This window comes from Chenopodium quinoa, unplaced genomic scaffold (genome assembly GCF_001683475.1).
Source record: "Chenopodium quinoa cultivar QQ74 unplaced genomic scaffold, ASM168347v1, whole genome shotgun sequence".
Lineage (NCBI taxonomy): Eukaryota > Viridiplantae > Streptophyta > Magnoliopsida > Caryophyllales > Amaranthaceae > Chenopodium > Chenopodium quinoa.
This window is the reverse complement of record NW_018744069.1, coordinates 1006154-1022570: the sequence shown is the minus strand read 5'-3', so window position 1 is coordinate 1022570 and position 16417 is coordinate 1006154. Positions and strand designations below refer to the sequence as shown.

The 16417-nt window shown below is 40.6% G+C and overlaps 1 long non-coding RNA gene across 1 annotated transcript; it reads left to right on the top strand.

The window, feature by feature from the left end:
- Positions 1-6551: 6551 nt before the first annotated feature.
- On the top strand, positions 6552-7503 carry LOC110691179. The gene is made up of 2 exons (XR_002505238.1): positions 6552-6893; positions 7424-7503. It is a non-coding gene; the product is annotated as an uncharacterized LOC110691179 (long non-coding RNA).
- Positions 7504-16417: the final 8914 nt, after the last annotated feature.

The following is a 16417-nucleotide window of genomic DNA, read 5'->3' as shown; positions in this document are numbered from 1 at the left end:
TGCGTGGCTCGCTGGCTGAGAGCACGAGCTGCCCGCACAAGCTGTGATGGGCTTGCTGGCAGCCCACACGCTTGTACTGGGCCTGCTAGCAGCCGCACATGGAAGCCCACCTTGGGTGCCTTGGTGCCCAAGTGTGGTGCCATGTGGCGCAATTTAAGAAGAGGTTTGAGGGGTTTGTTGGCCGGTTTTTGGAGAGGGAGTGGGGAGCAAGTTTGGTCCCCCTCCTCCAAATGGTCCTCACCTAACCTCTCTCACGAGCTTGCCACTTGTTGATTTATTACTAGTTTGATTATTAATTTTATTTTAGCTTTAAAATAAAATGGAAAAATCAAATTCTCCCACATTGATGGGAGAGCTTTTTCACTCTCTTGTTTTCCCTATAAATACCCAAGTTGGGGTATTGGGAAAATCACTTGAGTGAGAGTTGAAAAAGGCATCACCATTGTGAAAACCTTTAAACTCATTTAATCACTCGGGTTTTGGTCGGACCTTGCTAACTCCAAGGTAGCGGACCTAAAAGTCGGTGTTCGTCCTTTGTGGGCGGATACCGTTGGAGGCTCGGTATTTTCGGAGTTAATGCTTTCAAGTAAGAGCCCATTAGTTGGGCAAAGCACGCGTCAAAGGTAAATTCCGATTTTATCCTTTTATGTTTATTTCTTATGCTTTATGGTTTTATTAATTGCGAGCGCTTCTTTGGATCGGGGTCATTTCTACGGTAAGTTGGACTTACCAAACCCCAACAGGCAGAGGTTGAGAGGTGAGTAACATGGAAGGGGAGGGACGGAGGAAAGTTGAGAGATAGAGTGGAGGGAGGGAGGTGAGCAAGTAGAAGGAGACTTGCTAAAATTTATAACAATTCATGAGTGAGTAGGGAAAAAAAAGTGACTACGCATAGGTTGCGAAGGATAAATAAATAAAGTTTAATTTCACTCTACTACAATCAAGTACAAAGAGATCAAATATACAATCCATTAAAAACTAATGTGACAAAGAGAGAGGAAAATGGAGCAAAAGAAGAGAGAGGGAGGAGGGGGAGGATAGAATGCAACTCATATAATAATTCCACATTGTATACATAGATTGGGTATGTGACATGTATAGAATTGGATCCAAGATTATACTATACTTCCACATTTTTTTCTTAAACTAAGAAACCAAACATTATATTACATCAAGTGAGTTTAGGAAAATCTTGTCTCTTGATCAAGAGCACTGCTGGTTTATTGCTGTGAATAGTGTCACAATTCATAGATTATTTTCTGTTCTCCTATTTATGTGATTATGATTTAAATTTGATGAAAATTGTGCTGGTAATTTTTTTTGTGTCAAGGTTACAATAAAAGTTCACGAAGTAAAATGAAGCTCTTGTGTAATGGGCTAAGGGGGTTGAATTCTGTTTTACTTATTAAGGGACGAAGTGAGTGATATTTTGTTGAGCAAGTATGGTTAGTAGGAGAAAATTTGGCCGAAATCGAGTAGTCTAAGGCGTCGAAGGGAACTATAATAATCCTTGTTTGTTATTATGTAGAGCCTCTCATCTTGTTTGTCAAAAAGGAAACCTATATATTAAAATGGAGTCCTTGTTTCGATAAACTGATGCTTTATTGAGTGTTTGGCTGTCGATAATCTGCTGTTTTAGCTTCATATTCCTTACACATTGAATTAAGTTTTAGCTTTTATGTCCATTGGGTTTTTTCCCTTGAAAGCTTAAGGAATCAGTAAGTTGTAGTCTATCTTTTGAAGTTTTTTTTGGGATCCAGTTCTGTCTTAAACTGCTATTATGATGTGTTAATACATCTGTTTTTACTCTCTAAATATAAGTGTCTTACTTGTTATTGATCTCAGTGACTTTTTTTAGACTTATTCTTCCATTGTTGTCTTATCTTGCTAAATATAGGTTTTTGGTTTCTAGCCTCTATGTATACTTAAAAGTTAGTACTATAGTCTACTCTAAGACTGTCTATCTTGTTCTTATTGATATTGTTTGAATGATCTGTGCTAATTAATGGTCTTATGTTTAGAAATTTTTTAGGCTTGGCAACTTATAAGCTAGCTAACTTAATGGCTGACTTAATTATTATTCCCTTACTCATCTTATCTACCTTTTTTCCTTTCTCTGCAAGATTCTTTCTTCTTTTCTGACAGATGAAGCTATGAGTTCTGACTGCCTTTGGGATGGCTTTGAAATTTTGAATACCAAACCAAGCAAACACCAGTCTCAAATGCTGAGATAAAACTTTACAAGTACAACATCTTTAGGTAAGTGAACTATTTTAGGAGTGAGGTAATTATATATGATTTTTAGAACTGAGCAACCTATGGGGTGAACAATTTATTTAGGGGTGAACAATTGATTTAGGGGTGAGGTAGTTATGATTTTTAGAGGTTGACAAATTATTTAGGGGTGAGAAAATTTTTAGAGATTATTGTATATGATTTTTTAGAGGTTTTGAAGAAAGTCCACTAATTACGTCCAAATGTAAAAGATTTTACATGCCTAACATTAATTCAAACATCCGCTCAAATTATTGTTGCAGAATTCAAAATTAAACACTCATAATAATTTGGATATGCTCAAAGAAAATAATATCGGAACTCCAACATTATTGTTAACAAGTATAGCTTCAATGTAATTTTGTTTTGTATTTTTTTCCTTACGATTTTCATTTTAATTGATTTTTTTGATATGTAATTAGATGGAATGATTGTATTCAATAGTACAATAACTACAACTTAGACTAATGTTCTATATGAAAATGTACATGGAAAAACATTCTACATACAATAAATTTGCCTAATTTCAAAGAGTTTGGTTTTCTTTTAGGTAATCAATTCACTAACCTTGTTATACACAGGTATTAACTATATAATAGTAAGCAAGCAATGCTTTGCAATGAGTTTCATTTTTTTAGCATAAATAAGACATTTTCAGTTAGTTAAGTTTTTAAAGTATTAACAATCTTTTTCATAAGATGCTTTATAGTGTAATCTAATCATAATTTTGCAAAGTACAAGTGTAACAATTTTTCTTTTAAGGAAGAAAATTCTTTATCTTTTCAAATTATTGTGGTTTTTTATGAAAGGGTGGCCTATTATTCAAAAGTCATTACGGAGTAATTTTTTTTTCCCCTTTTATAAGAAGATAACCTATTATCCAAAGATTATGAGTTTTGGATAAGGAATAATCTATTAACCACCAATGCAAATTTATTTAAAGGTGACAAAATTGTGTATGACATTTATGGGTGAGTAAACTATTACTCACTATGTTTTGTATTAATTGTAACACTAGGTGTTGCACAAAATTAAAGAAAAAAAATAGGGTGGGGACCAAAAATTGAATTTTATAACATCAATTTTTGGTGCAGCAGGCCATACCATGTGACAAGGGTTACGTGAGTTATTTTGTTAGGGGTTACCCGAGTTATTCAGTAAAGGGTTATTCGAGTTACTCGGTTAGGGGTTACTTGAGGGTTTGGGACAAGGGTTACTCGAGGGGTTCAGTCAGTCAAGGGTTACTTGAGGGGTTACTCGATTAAGGGTTACTTGAGGGGTTCGAACAGGGGTTATTCAAGGGGTTCACTTGGTCAAGGGTTACTTGAGAGGTTACTCGATCAGGGGTTACTCGAGTTACTTAGTCAAGGGTTACTCGATCATGAGTTATTCGGGTAACTCAGTTAGTGGTTACTCAGTCAGTGGTTAGTTTAGAAATTTGGTCAAGGGTTACTTGAGGGTTTAGTCAAAGGTTACTCAATTAAGGTTACTTGAGGGGAGGGGTTACTCGAGGGGTTCAGTCATGGATTACTCGAGGGGTTACTGGGTCAGGGGTTACTTAAGGTGTTACTCGATAAGGACTAACTCAAGTGACCCCTAACCAAATAACTTGAAAAACCCCAGCAACTCAAGTAACCCCTAACCGAGAAACTCGAGTAACTCCGACAACTTGGAGTAATCCCATACCGAGAAACTAGAGTAACTCTTGTTGCACGGTACAACATGCTACATACAAAAATTTGTGATTTTATAATATAAAGTATAGTTAGTGGGATATATTTATTTGTTCGTAGGAATAAGAAATAATAATAATAATAAAAAGGTGTAAATGGGGTTAGTTAGATAGAAAAAATAATGAAGTTGTGGACTCTTACAGAAAAAAAAGTAGTGTTGAAATTATTATGAAAAACATATTGCCCAATGTTCGAAAAAGCCCAAATCATTTCATCATTCGGCCTCCGGATACTAATAGGGATAGCAAGAATGCACTTAGTATCACGCTCATTGAAACTTCCAGAATAAATTTGTGTCTCCATTTCATCGATTCGGGGTCAATCAGGTAACACCTCCGATTTACTAACCAATAATAAACAATAAATAAAGAAAAATTAAACAATATATAAATTAAATTGCGGAAGAATACACCTAAATCGGAGGTATTACCACCACACTCAACAAATTGTCAAGTGCTAAGGCTTACAAAAATCCTAATAATTACAACCCAATAAATCTAGGCGAGCTATTTATACAACCTTACAAACTTGTTATAGGAAACTAATCGAAACACTTAACCTCCTTTAGTTAAGAGCATCACTTGATTAACTTGTCACAACCTTAACTGTTCACCATTAAGGACAAATTTCAAAATAGATCGTCGCAGGGCCACCATAAGAAAAAGACATGCATGACCGCAAACACAAATAGCACAACAAAATAACACACACGTTAGCAAAAAGCTGAGTAATACTCACATGTCAGAACATACACAGAATAATGAAATAATTAATAAAACTAGCTCACTTAAACAATGTAATTCAAAACTACATTACACATTGTAGTTTGAAAAGTAACCTTTGTCAATTCCCAAGCTCAAATTAAAATACAATTTTTTTACTCAAATCTCTATCCCATAAGTGTGCTATGCTCTTTGTTCTATACCTTGCCTTGCACATGAGTGATTCGAATACCAAACCAACAAGTATAAAAACTTGAACTCTCAATAACCAGAAAACACCTTGAACCAGACCACATACGGATCAATTCCCACTGTAGGGGACCATAGAAAAATAAATAATAAAGATTGTATCTCATTCTTAACTCATGATTATTGTCTCTTTACCAACATGACAAAGACTAAAGTCTATAACGTTGAGCCTCAAACCAAGAACAAATTAATAATGTTCACCATTTTGATCTCATATTTTGATCAAATAATCATTCACAAACTAATAAATAGTATCTCAATAATAGCACGGGTTTCCAAATAATATAACAATTCAAACTCGATTCAATCATTGTATATCTCAAATCTTACGGGAAAATAGTACTAATACCCAAATATAATCAATTCTCAACCCAAAATAATACTCTTCATTAATAACCCTAAAACCTCAATATAACAATACTCCCTAAAGCAACAATATTAAAAATCGTAGCATAAATAACACAATCAATTAATAGGACAATAGTAATAAGACAATTAAATCTGATCAAATCATATAATTATATGCCTGAATCATACATATAAATAGCAAATCATACAATAATTACATAAAATAATTATACAAACAACTCCAAAGAAGATCGTGTGATTACCTTTCGGCTAAAATCCCCTGCTCGTCAAATTGGCGTCCTCAAATAAAGAAGCATACAGGTCCTTTTCTCTCTAAAAAAAATTACCTATTTGGTTCCTAGGTTTCTATGGTTTCCTGTTGTTCTTGATGTTTTTCATTCTGTTTTTTCTCAAATTCCTTCTTTTGTGGGTTTCTTTAGCATCTGTCTTCCTTTTATTCGGTGTTAAGGGCCTCTTCCAATCATCCAATACTTTTTTGGATGTTCTTTATTATTATTTGCTAATTGTGGTAAGTTACTTTGAGGCCAAGTTCTTGTTCTTTAGCCCCACTTAGCAAGGTGTGTCACTAAGTGTGGGTTCTTGTCTCTACACGTGGATTCTAGCAAGGCTGAGAGCCTGCTTAGTGTCCTCAGTAATTCCTTGGGGATTTATATTTGGCTTTGCCATTTTTCTATTCCTATTTCTCCTTGTTCGTCTGTTCCTCATTTATTACTAGCATTTACTCTTTTCTTTCCCCTGTTCTTTAACTTCTCACTTCTTTATTACTTTGTTCTTGCTGTCATCTTCGTAATGGCGCATGCTAATCGCTGGACCGTGTACCAATCTGGGGTATATTTAAATCAACCTTTGGAGAATTATTTTTCGAATATCGATTGGAGTAAAGCGGTTGTGGGGCGATTCTTTGGGCCCGACCCTCCTTGTCGTGCGATCGTTCAACAGATGGTCGACTCTCAGTGGCTCTCAATAGGTAATATTATAGTTCATCGTACTGGGTGCTACCAGTGGCGGAGCCACGGTGGGTTCAAGTGGGTTCATTGAACCCACTGATTTTTTGAAAAAAATTAAAAACTTTTTTTTTAAAAAAAAAAAAAATCAAAATAGGTTTAAATAGAATATTTGTGTATTATATGGCAACAAGTAAAGTTGTAGCCCAGTGGTTATTTTTACCTCTCATCATACAATGATACAAGAGTTTGTGGGTTCAGGGTTCGAAACCCATAACTCACACTTTTATTTTTTCATTTTGTTTCCTTTCATCCTGCTTCCCCTAATCCCCTGCTTCCAGCTTTCCTCTTCCTCATTCCCCCAAATTGCAAAACCCTAACTTCTTCCTCCTTCTCTTAATCTCTTCCCGTTCTTCCTCCTTGGCTCCTTCTCTTCCCGTTCTTCCTCCTTGGCTCCTTCTCTTCCCGGCGCACGGGCGCAGCACCGCAGAAGTCCGCAGCAGCCACTCAGGCACTCAGCCAGCACCGCAGCACGGCAGGTCGGCAGTAGGCCAGTAGTCACTAGTCAGCCCACTTTGCCGGTTTCCTTTAAGGCTTTAATTGTATGTCGTCTTCTATCTAGTTCTATCTGGCCTTCTGGGTTAATAATATATAAAGTTTTTGGTTTCATGATTTTTGTAGATAATTACGTGAATACGTGGTGTTTGAATGTGTGAATGTGTGATGAACTTTAGCTATCAATTTTGGGTTTTTGGGTGACTACTGTCTATTGAAAAAATGGTTGAAATTGGGGTCTTGGGGAAGGAAGTATCTGATTTTCATTTACTGATTTAGGGTTTGTAGATTGTAGAAGTAGTTCATTTGTTGAATTGTTGTCTGTTGACTTGAATTAGTGTAATTTGTATAGCCTGTACTTGAATTGTTGTTTGTTGAATACTTGAATTGTTGCCTGTTGAAGTGTTGAATGTTGATTGTCGGTTGAAGTGTTGATTGTCTATTGTTTTAGAGTGTTTATCAATGATTCAATGGAGGTTGTTTTAGAATGTACTACATTGTTCTCATGTTCTGTAATTAGTGTAATCTGTACATTGTTCTTGACTTCTTGTCATGGGTTATCATCGATTTATTGCAGAAGTCGATTAGAAGGGGATAATCAGTGCTCGGTGCTCCACTGCTCCGTCATCCACTCATCCATATTTCGTGGCTCTGTAGGTGAATAACTGAATTTTTACTTCTTAATTTCATATATTTTACATACTATTTGTTTTGATCTTGAATGAATGAATTCTTGATAATAAATTATGATGTATTGATTTTTATTATCTAAAAAAAAATCTGAAAAAAATTGTATGCAATTGCAAAGATATTCTTCTTCTTAGTTTGCTGTATTGCTGTATGCCTCTATTGCCGTATTGCCGTATGCAAAGATATTCTTCTTCTTGAATCTTGATAAATTATGATGTATTGATTTTTATTATCTAAAAAAAAATCTGAAAAAATAATTTTATAGTGATTGTGTGAACTTCTGTATTGCAGTATTGCCGTATTGGTGAGTGGTTTGCTTATTGATATTTTTTGGTTTATTTCTTTCTCGTATCCATTCTTTCCAGTTTCCAGTTAGCCTATTGTTGCTGTATTGTTGCATGTTGCTGTTAATTGGCGAGTGGTTTGCCGTATTGTTGCTGTTAGCCACTTAGCCTATCATTGAAACTGGTGAAATTCGTTGAGTTACTTTTGGTCTTTACATAATTTTATGCAAATATGCAATTCGTATAATTGTATTCAAATATGCAATTCGTACATAATTGTATGCAAATATGCAATTCATTCAATTGTAAATTATGATTCTGAACTTTCGAAATTTCGAACCCCCTATTTGGAAATCCTGGAGACGCCACTGGGTGCTACTATGTTTTTGCATGCTCTAATTTAGCGGACGTCGAAGCTTGAGCAACACTCTTTTGTTTTGGATGGCCGTATTTGCAATGTTCTAAGGTGTAATAGGTACACCGTTCCTGCTAATGTGAACTTTGATTTGACTAGACTATGGATTCGGGTGTATGGGCTTCCATTTGGGCTTTTGAACCCAGAGTGGGCTGTAGAAACTTTAAAACTAGTAGGGTTCGTAGAAACCCTTGAATGTGATGGTGAGGGCCTTCCTCTTGATGCGCCTGAATTTAGAGGACAAGTTCTAGTTGACCTTTCTAAACCCTTAGTTCCTGGGTGTTTTGTTCCGGGTGAGTTTGAGCCTCTATGGGTTTATTTTCGTTACGAGGGCGTGTTTATGTTTTGCAAAAAATGCGGTATGGTGGGTCACTTTAAAGAATTTTGTCATTCGTTGGACTATGTAGCTGCTAGAAGGGTTACTTCTCGTATGGAAGCCTTTGAGGCTCAAGGTTTTTCGGTGTTATACAATCAGAATAACAGGCCTTTATATACCAATATGGTAGAAGGTACCCAAGATGTGTTTACCAATCGTAATACTCGAGTTAATCTTCTTATAATGATGTAAGCTCTGGTAATGACAATGAAAATGGGGACGGGGTTGATGATGAAATGGATAATGAGGATGATAACGCTGATGGTGATGATGATCAGGAACCTCCTGACAATAATGATTAGAACAGTGATGAAAATTCAGATTCGGAAGGTGGGAATGAACCAGCAAATTCGGATTCTGATTCTTCTGGTTCAGGTGGCAATAATCAGCCTAACGGGAATGCAAATTTACCAAGTCCGAATGGGGATAACAATGATAATTTAGAGCCGGAGTTTATCCCGATTAATTGGGTGTATCAGAATGGGTATATGTCACACCCCATTAATGCTGCTGCTGCTTCTTCGTCGGAGGACTCGGTGTATGGCTCAGCTTCTGAGCAGGGGTCCGACACTTTAAATTCCTCGGAAACAGACCCTACTACCCCAGAATCTTATCACAACCCGTACTCTAGGAGATTTTTCGAGGAAAATCTGGCTGAGGCAGAGGCTTTGCGTGTTCAGCAACAGTAGCGAAGGGCTGCTATCCCCCAAGGCGATCCCTACGCTCCTTTTACTCGATCCCAGCCACGCCATTCTGTTGGTGGGGGGTTTCGAATGTCTGCTCCCATGGAAGAAAGCTTGATCTCGAGTAGCTCTGAAGAGGTCGACGCTTGTTTGGAGCGTTATATTTTTCCCGTGTTAACTTCTATTCCTTCCACTTTTCAAAACTTGTCTTTGCAGGATACAAGGGAGGTGTTACATTCTTATAATGGAGCTGTTGAAGCTCCTTTTCCGCAACATGTCAGAGGCAAAGCCAAAGTCTCTTCGTGTTCTGAAAATGGGCCTTCCAAGCGGCCTTGTTCGAGTGCTTCTTCCGTTGCAGATCATATGATCAGGACCCTTATTTTGGCTATTATGGGTCGTCTTGGTCCCAAAAAAGACGCAAAATTCGAGCTCTTAATGTGCATAACAAGGATGGTTTTACCTTGCCTGCTTCTGACTTGCGTGGGCAGCCAATTCACAAAAGCGGCTCGGATGTGTCCTTAGCTGCTCACTTGGGGTGCGCTTCTGCTGCATTTGCGTGCCGACCTTGAAAGAAACTTTCCTTTGTTGGCAGTAAGAGGAAGAGTGTGCACTCTAGCACCTCTTCATCTCTCAAGGTTCGCAAGCACTATGTGGAGGGGATTACTTCGACAAAGGTTAATGATGGTGCTTCCACCACCTCACCGACCTTGTCTCCTGGGTTTTCTACTACTTTTGGTTTGGCGGCTGGCCCTTCACAGCTCCCCAAGTTTCAATGAAGATCACATCCTGAAATTGCTGGGGCCTAAATGATCAAGCATCTCCTAAGCTTCCTTATGTATTTTGGCTTTTACACTCTTTTGCTCCTAACTTTTTATTTCTTTGTGAAACAAAGGTATCCGTGGCAGTTGTGACTAGCTCTCTTAGTTTGGCTAGTCCTACTTCGGTTTTTGGGTTTGATGCAGTAGGTACTAGCGGGGGTTTAGTAGTTTTTTGTTATGGTTCGGATGAAGTTTCTTGTGTTTTTTGTTGTTCAAATGTTGTACTTTGTAATGTCAAGCTTACTAATGGAAATAGTAAATGTGTGATGTTTGTTTATGGTGCTCCTGTTCTTGAAGATAGACCTCAAGTGTGGGGTTTGATTTTAGTTACTTGCAATTGCCCCTAATTGTTTGATTATTGGAGATATAAATCAAATAGAGCATCACTATGATAGGGTGGGGGGGTCTAATATAATTAAAGGTTGGGATTCCTTTATTGATTTTAGATTGAAATTAAGTTTACTTGCTACTCCCTTTAAAGGTCCTCCGTATACGTGGACTAATAATAGGGATGATGATGAACTTATTTTACAGCGACTAGATAGGGCTTATATGACTTCTGATTGGTTTCATAATTATCCTGATAGTCGGTTACTAAACCAACCAATTCTTATATCTGATCATGCTACTATTTTCTTTGAAGACTCTCCGTTCATTCACCTTTCAAATCACCCATACCAACTGGACAACTGGTGTTTGGAATACAAAGATATTCATGATTTTGTTCTTTCTACTTGGCATCGCAATATCAATGGCTCACCAATGTTCGTTCTCTCTAAGAACCTGCAACATGTCAAATCTCTTATTGGTGTCTCAACAATAAGAAATTCTAGGGCATAGATTGGAAACATTTTTCGAAGGATCTTGCTACTGAGGGTGAGCTAGTTCATTCACTCCCCGATGCCTCCCTCTACATGACCAATATTGTTACTTCAAAGGATAGTATTTTATTGCAGCTGCAATTCTGGAGACAACGCTATAAGAAAAATTGGATACTTAAAGGAGACTGTCCTTCTAAACTTTTGTTTTTGAAGGTTAAAAGTCGACAAAAAAAGAATGCGATTAGTTCCTTATTTGACGATCAAGGGATTCTTCAGCATGGCCAGACGGATATCCAGCGAGTGGTTGTGAAATCCCTAAAAGATACCTTTCAATGTGATACTATGCCTCCTTATGATCCGGAGATTGATATTGTTCTACGAGAATTAGATCTTCCTCGTCTCAATTCTTCTCAGCTTGCAAACCTGGATCGTCCCTTCTCTACTTCTGAGATTCGCACTGCTATGTTTTCTCTAGGAAACAGTAAGTCTTCGGGCCCGGATGGAATTACAGTCGAATTTTTCAAGACCTACTAGGATGTTCTCGGCGACTCGGTTATCTCTGGCATACAAAGCTTCTTCCACACGGGGTTTCTACTAAAAGAATGGAATCAGTCCCTTCTTGTTATGATTCCTAAGATTGGTACTCCAACAGAGGTGGGGCATTTACATCCTAATAGCCTCTGTAAAACAGTGTACAAATGTGCCTCCAAGTGTTTGGTGGCAAGGATGCGCCAATATCTTCCTCTTCTCATCTCAGATTCTCAGCATGCCTTTGTTCAAGGTCGCATTATGACGGATAATATTTTGATGAGTCATGGGTTAATGGAGAAAATTAATTGTTCGAAAACTAGGACTAATTGGCTCTCTTCGATCAAAATCGATATGAGCAAGGCTTATGACAGAATTCACTGGAGTTTTCTTTTGCAGGTGCTTAAAGCCTATGGGTTTCCGGATCGTTGGTTACAGATGATCCAACAATGTCTTGCCACGGTTTCTTACATGTCCTTGATTAATGGCGCTACATCGGACTCCTTTAAACCACAGTGTGGTCTTTGCCAAGGTGACCCCATCTCCCCGTACCTTTTCCTTTTCTAAATAGACATCTTCTCTCGTATGCTGCATTTGGGTCAGGATTTGAAGCTTTTTCAAAGAATTAAGTTGTCTAGAAGGAGCCCGACCATCTCGCATTTATTCTTTGCGAACGATGCTCTCATCTTTTTTCAGGCTTCATCAACAACCTATACTAATATCATGCAGATTATTCAGCGGTTCACTAAGATATCAGGCGAACAACTTACCTTATCCAAATCCTTGATTAAGTTCAGCCCCAATATATGCACGTCTGCACAACAAGGCTTCAAATCCTTGTTCCAAATGAAGCATGTTCAGGTTTCAGTTTAGGAGCTCCTATTGATTTCGTCGGAAGAAAGTAGGATCACTTTCAGTTTCTCATCGACAAAATTACTGGCCGAATTAATTGTCTAAATGCCATCCGCCTCTCACAATCGCAAAAGTTAATTTTTATTAACTCAATCCTTATTGCTATGGCTTCCCATGTTCTCGCTTGTTATGAGTTACCCGTCTCTATGACTGGGAAAATTGACTCCTTACTGTTGCGCTTCTTCTGGGCGCATTCTGATACTAAAGGTATGCACTGGGTTAATAAGAATACCAGGAACCTTCCTCGTGGCCTCGGTGGTTTCGGCATTCGATGCTTGTCCTCCTTAAACAAAACTTTACTCATGAAACAAGTTTGGAGATTTTTTACTAACCCGCAGTTGCTTGTTTCTAAAGTTTTTAGTGCTCGCATGACCTTTCTCTCCAACACCCCTAATACTCCACCACGGTATTCAGGTCGCCACTCCTACGGCCTTTGGGGTTTGCTCAGGGCGGACACTCTGTTCAATTCCGGTTGTAACTAGAAAACTGGTAATGGCAAGTCCACTCTAGCTGGGTTAGCTAAGTGGGTTAATGGTGGCATTCCTGAGTTCAAACCAGGAATTCTTTTTCCACATACGGCCCCTCATACGGTCAGTTTTTTCATCAACCCTCAGACCAGGGGTTGGGATACTACTAAAGTTGTTGATTGGTTTGTTCCTGCGGATGCTTCTACAATCCTGGCAATGGAAGCCCCTGATATAACTCAAAAAGATTTCTGTTACTGGTCGGGTACCCCTTCTGGAAAGTACTCGGTCAAAAATGGGTATGCTATGCTTCAACAACAAATTTCCCCTCCTTCTATACCTTCCGCTTCTAATTCTTTCTGGAAGGTTCTTTGGTCTCTTCCAATGCAGCCTAAATGGAAGTTGTTCTTGTTTCGGGGTTTTCTGATGTCCTGCGGGAGAGTTACAATTCCGAGACTGGAACCGGACGCCTGTACCTTCAAAACAACGGAGACTCCTGGTGGTGGGAGCTCCGCCTCCAACGGTCAAGTTAGTACTTGATTAAGGAGTAATTAATGCGGAAATTAAAGTGATTAGGTCTCTCTAGGTGAGAGTGTTTAATGTGAGTTTTTAGCGTAATCAGCCTGTAACTCTGTGTAATCAATGTGTTTTTTCTGTAATCCCCCCTTAATGAGGATTAAGGGAGGTATTTATAACCTTGGGAAACGTGCCAATCCTAGGTTTAGGTTAACCTAGGGCTGATTGGGCTTCCCTCGGAAGTTGGGCCTGGGTGGCCGGTTTCTCCATTAGGCATGGAGTATGTCACGTGTCATGACATAACAAGTCCAAGGTGGACGAATAAGCGTGTGCCACGTGGCATGCCCTGACAGTTCCATCTGGGGGACACTTGGCAGGACCTGATTGGCCCACGTGGCGCATTCCGATTGGTGGGAGCAAAATCCCCTAATCATTTGCCCCTCACAGGTGGCACGTGACTGGTCACGTGTTACCTGTGACAGGTGCCGCACTGTAACAGGCGACGGCCTGCTAGAGGTGTCAGTCGGCGAAAGGTCGAGAGATTTTCCCGCCCAAATTTTGAATTCTGAAAGTGACCCTTCGCCTTCTCACTTCGCCTATATAAGGGAGAGTTGTCTTGAGTCATTTTCACACTTGAGAACTTTGTGAGAGAACATTCGGACCCCTGAACTTGCTCTGACATTTTGGACCTTTTCTGCCTACCGCCTGTTCTGACAAGCCGACTGCACAGGATTTTCAGCACTTCATCAATCGTCACTCGTTCAGGTAACTGTCGGTTCTCTTACTCTTAATTTTCTTTTTATTTTTTGAAATGGCACCACGGAAGCACACGACACGACCTAGGTTAGTGATCAGCCGGTCACCGGGGACGGCTGAATCTAGGACTAGGAGTGCCGCCTGCCCTTTTCCGGACCCATCTTTGCCCTTTATACAAAGTCCGACTGTATCTGTGTCTATGCAGAGCAGGATGGCCAGAACGAAAAAGACTGCTAGGATCTCAAATTCAGACGGCTCCTCCCACAGGGTGCCGATTAGTGAAACATCTGACCAGGCGCCAGATGTGGAAGTGAAACAAGGCGGCCTGAAAGCCGGCAATTCTGAGGGAGGAGTCATAGTGACCCCTTCCCATTTAACAGTTAACAATTCTGCTCCTTTTCAAAGAGAGGAGGCGGGCCCCTCCGGGAGAGGGGAGGAGTCGTCCTCTTCGGACTCGTCAGAGGGCGATTCCGAGTCTAGCTCTTCTGGCCATGCTTCTCTGGACACAGAAGAGAAAAACAGCCGCCTGCAAGAGGCGAGGCTTTCTCACGCAGTTGAGAAGGGGGACAATTGGGCGGAGCCATCCGCCTCTTACCGAGAGCAAAATACCCCCTACTACTGCACGGTACCTCGGGGCCGGATCACAGTCATGCAAGAGAAAGTGGAGAGCTTTATCGCAAACCACACAATGGGCCCCGACTTTTTAGTGTTTGTGCCGGATCCAGAAGACACATTCGTCTGGCCGGCTGGTACAAGTTATGATAGCGCCTGCTTTGGCTGCTACGAGGCGGCCATCAAGGCAGGGCTGCGCTTCCCATTACATCCGGTTGTTCAGCGGATCTTGGATGGGTATGAGTTGGGGTTATGGCAGTTAGCCCCAAACTCCTGGGTCAACGTACTCGGCTATGTGGCCGGGTGCGAACTGCATGGGGTGGAGCCGAGCTTCGAGGCTTTCGCCCATATGAACTATCTCAGCCGGACCCCTAAGGCAGGCGGTACCGGCTGGTATCAATTGACAAGCCACAGGGGCTACCTCATGACGAGAGGTAAAGCAAACAAGTGGAAGGACTGGCGGAGCACCTTCCTCATCATTGAGAGTTCAGACACTGAGCTGAACAAGCGCTTCAATAGGTGGAACAGGAATCTGCCCCTTCTTGCAGGCGGCCGTAGCATGCCGCCTGTTCCCCCTAAGGCTAAGAAAGAGATCCTTGATAAAGGACTCTTTAAAGTAGAGTCGAGGGTCGACTCTACTTCAGGGGTACGAGAGCAAGTACCCCTGCACTGCGTCCCGAGCTTCAAATGGCTCTACGACGAGTACTTTTTGGCCGCCTGTGGCCTCAGCAGTTGGTGCTCAAGAGGTAGTCGGCCTGTCGAATACTCTGTTGTTCAATACATTTCTTGTTATGACTTTTATTAACTTTGATGTTTGTTTTTGCAGCTGACGCCATGAGCAAAAGTACCGCCTCCAAGACTGCGGCGGCCATGTTGCGGGCCTCCATCATGCAACAAGCTTCAACCGACTCCCCCAAGAAGGGGGCACCCTTGGTGAGCTCCGAACCTTTCACCCTCTTTTTGGAGTTGTGTTTATGCATATACTGACTTTTTTCTTCTATTTTAGACGGGTGCTCCGAGAGCTTCATCTTCCCAACAGCCGGACCCCAAGGCCCGGAGGACGACTGTTGCGAGCTCTCCTGGTTCTGCCAGGAAACATGTGGCGGCTGAGAAACAGCCGGCCACTTCTTCTAAAACTCCAACTGGGCCGCCTAGAAGTATGAAGTTGTCCTTGTAAATTTTAGACTTACTCCCTTTTTTACTAGGTCTAATCCGTTTGTTTATGCTTGATGCAGCCGGCCCTCAGGAGCCTGACTTGGTAGAGGTGGCCAAGTCTATGATCAGGGTCGTTCCTCCAGCTGAAAGGGAGGCGGTCAGGGGTGTCGGCACCCTTGACCTAGACGGGATTGCAGGGGTCCTGAGGGCCGGTATACTTAGCATATTTTTGAGTATTTGAATTCCAGGACGCCTGTTTTCTTTTTGTTTCGAAACTGACGCCTGTTCCTTTGTACTTAGGCCCTGCTCCGAGTGAACGGCCTTCGCAAGCCGCTTGACCGGAAGAACAAAGAGGTAAAGGCTGCAAAAGCTATGGCAGCCTCTGACTGTGATAAGGCAATGTTTCAAATTGCCCAAAATGAAGTTCTGACCATTGATATTCTTTATTATCAGGCGCAGGCTACCGCCGTTGTTCGGGCTCATTTAGAGGCGGCCCAGAAGAGGAATGGCGAGCTGGAGGCGACCATCACCAATCTCAAGG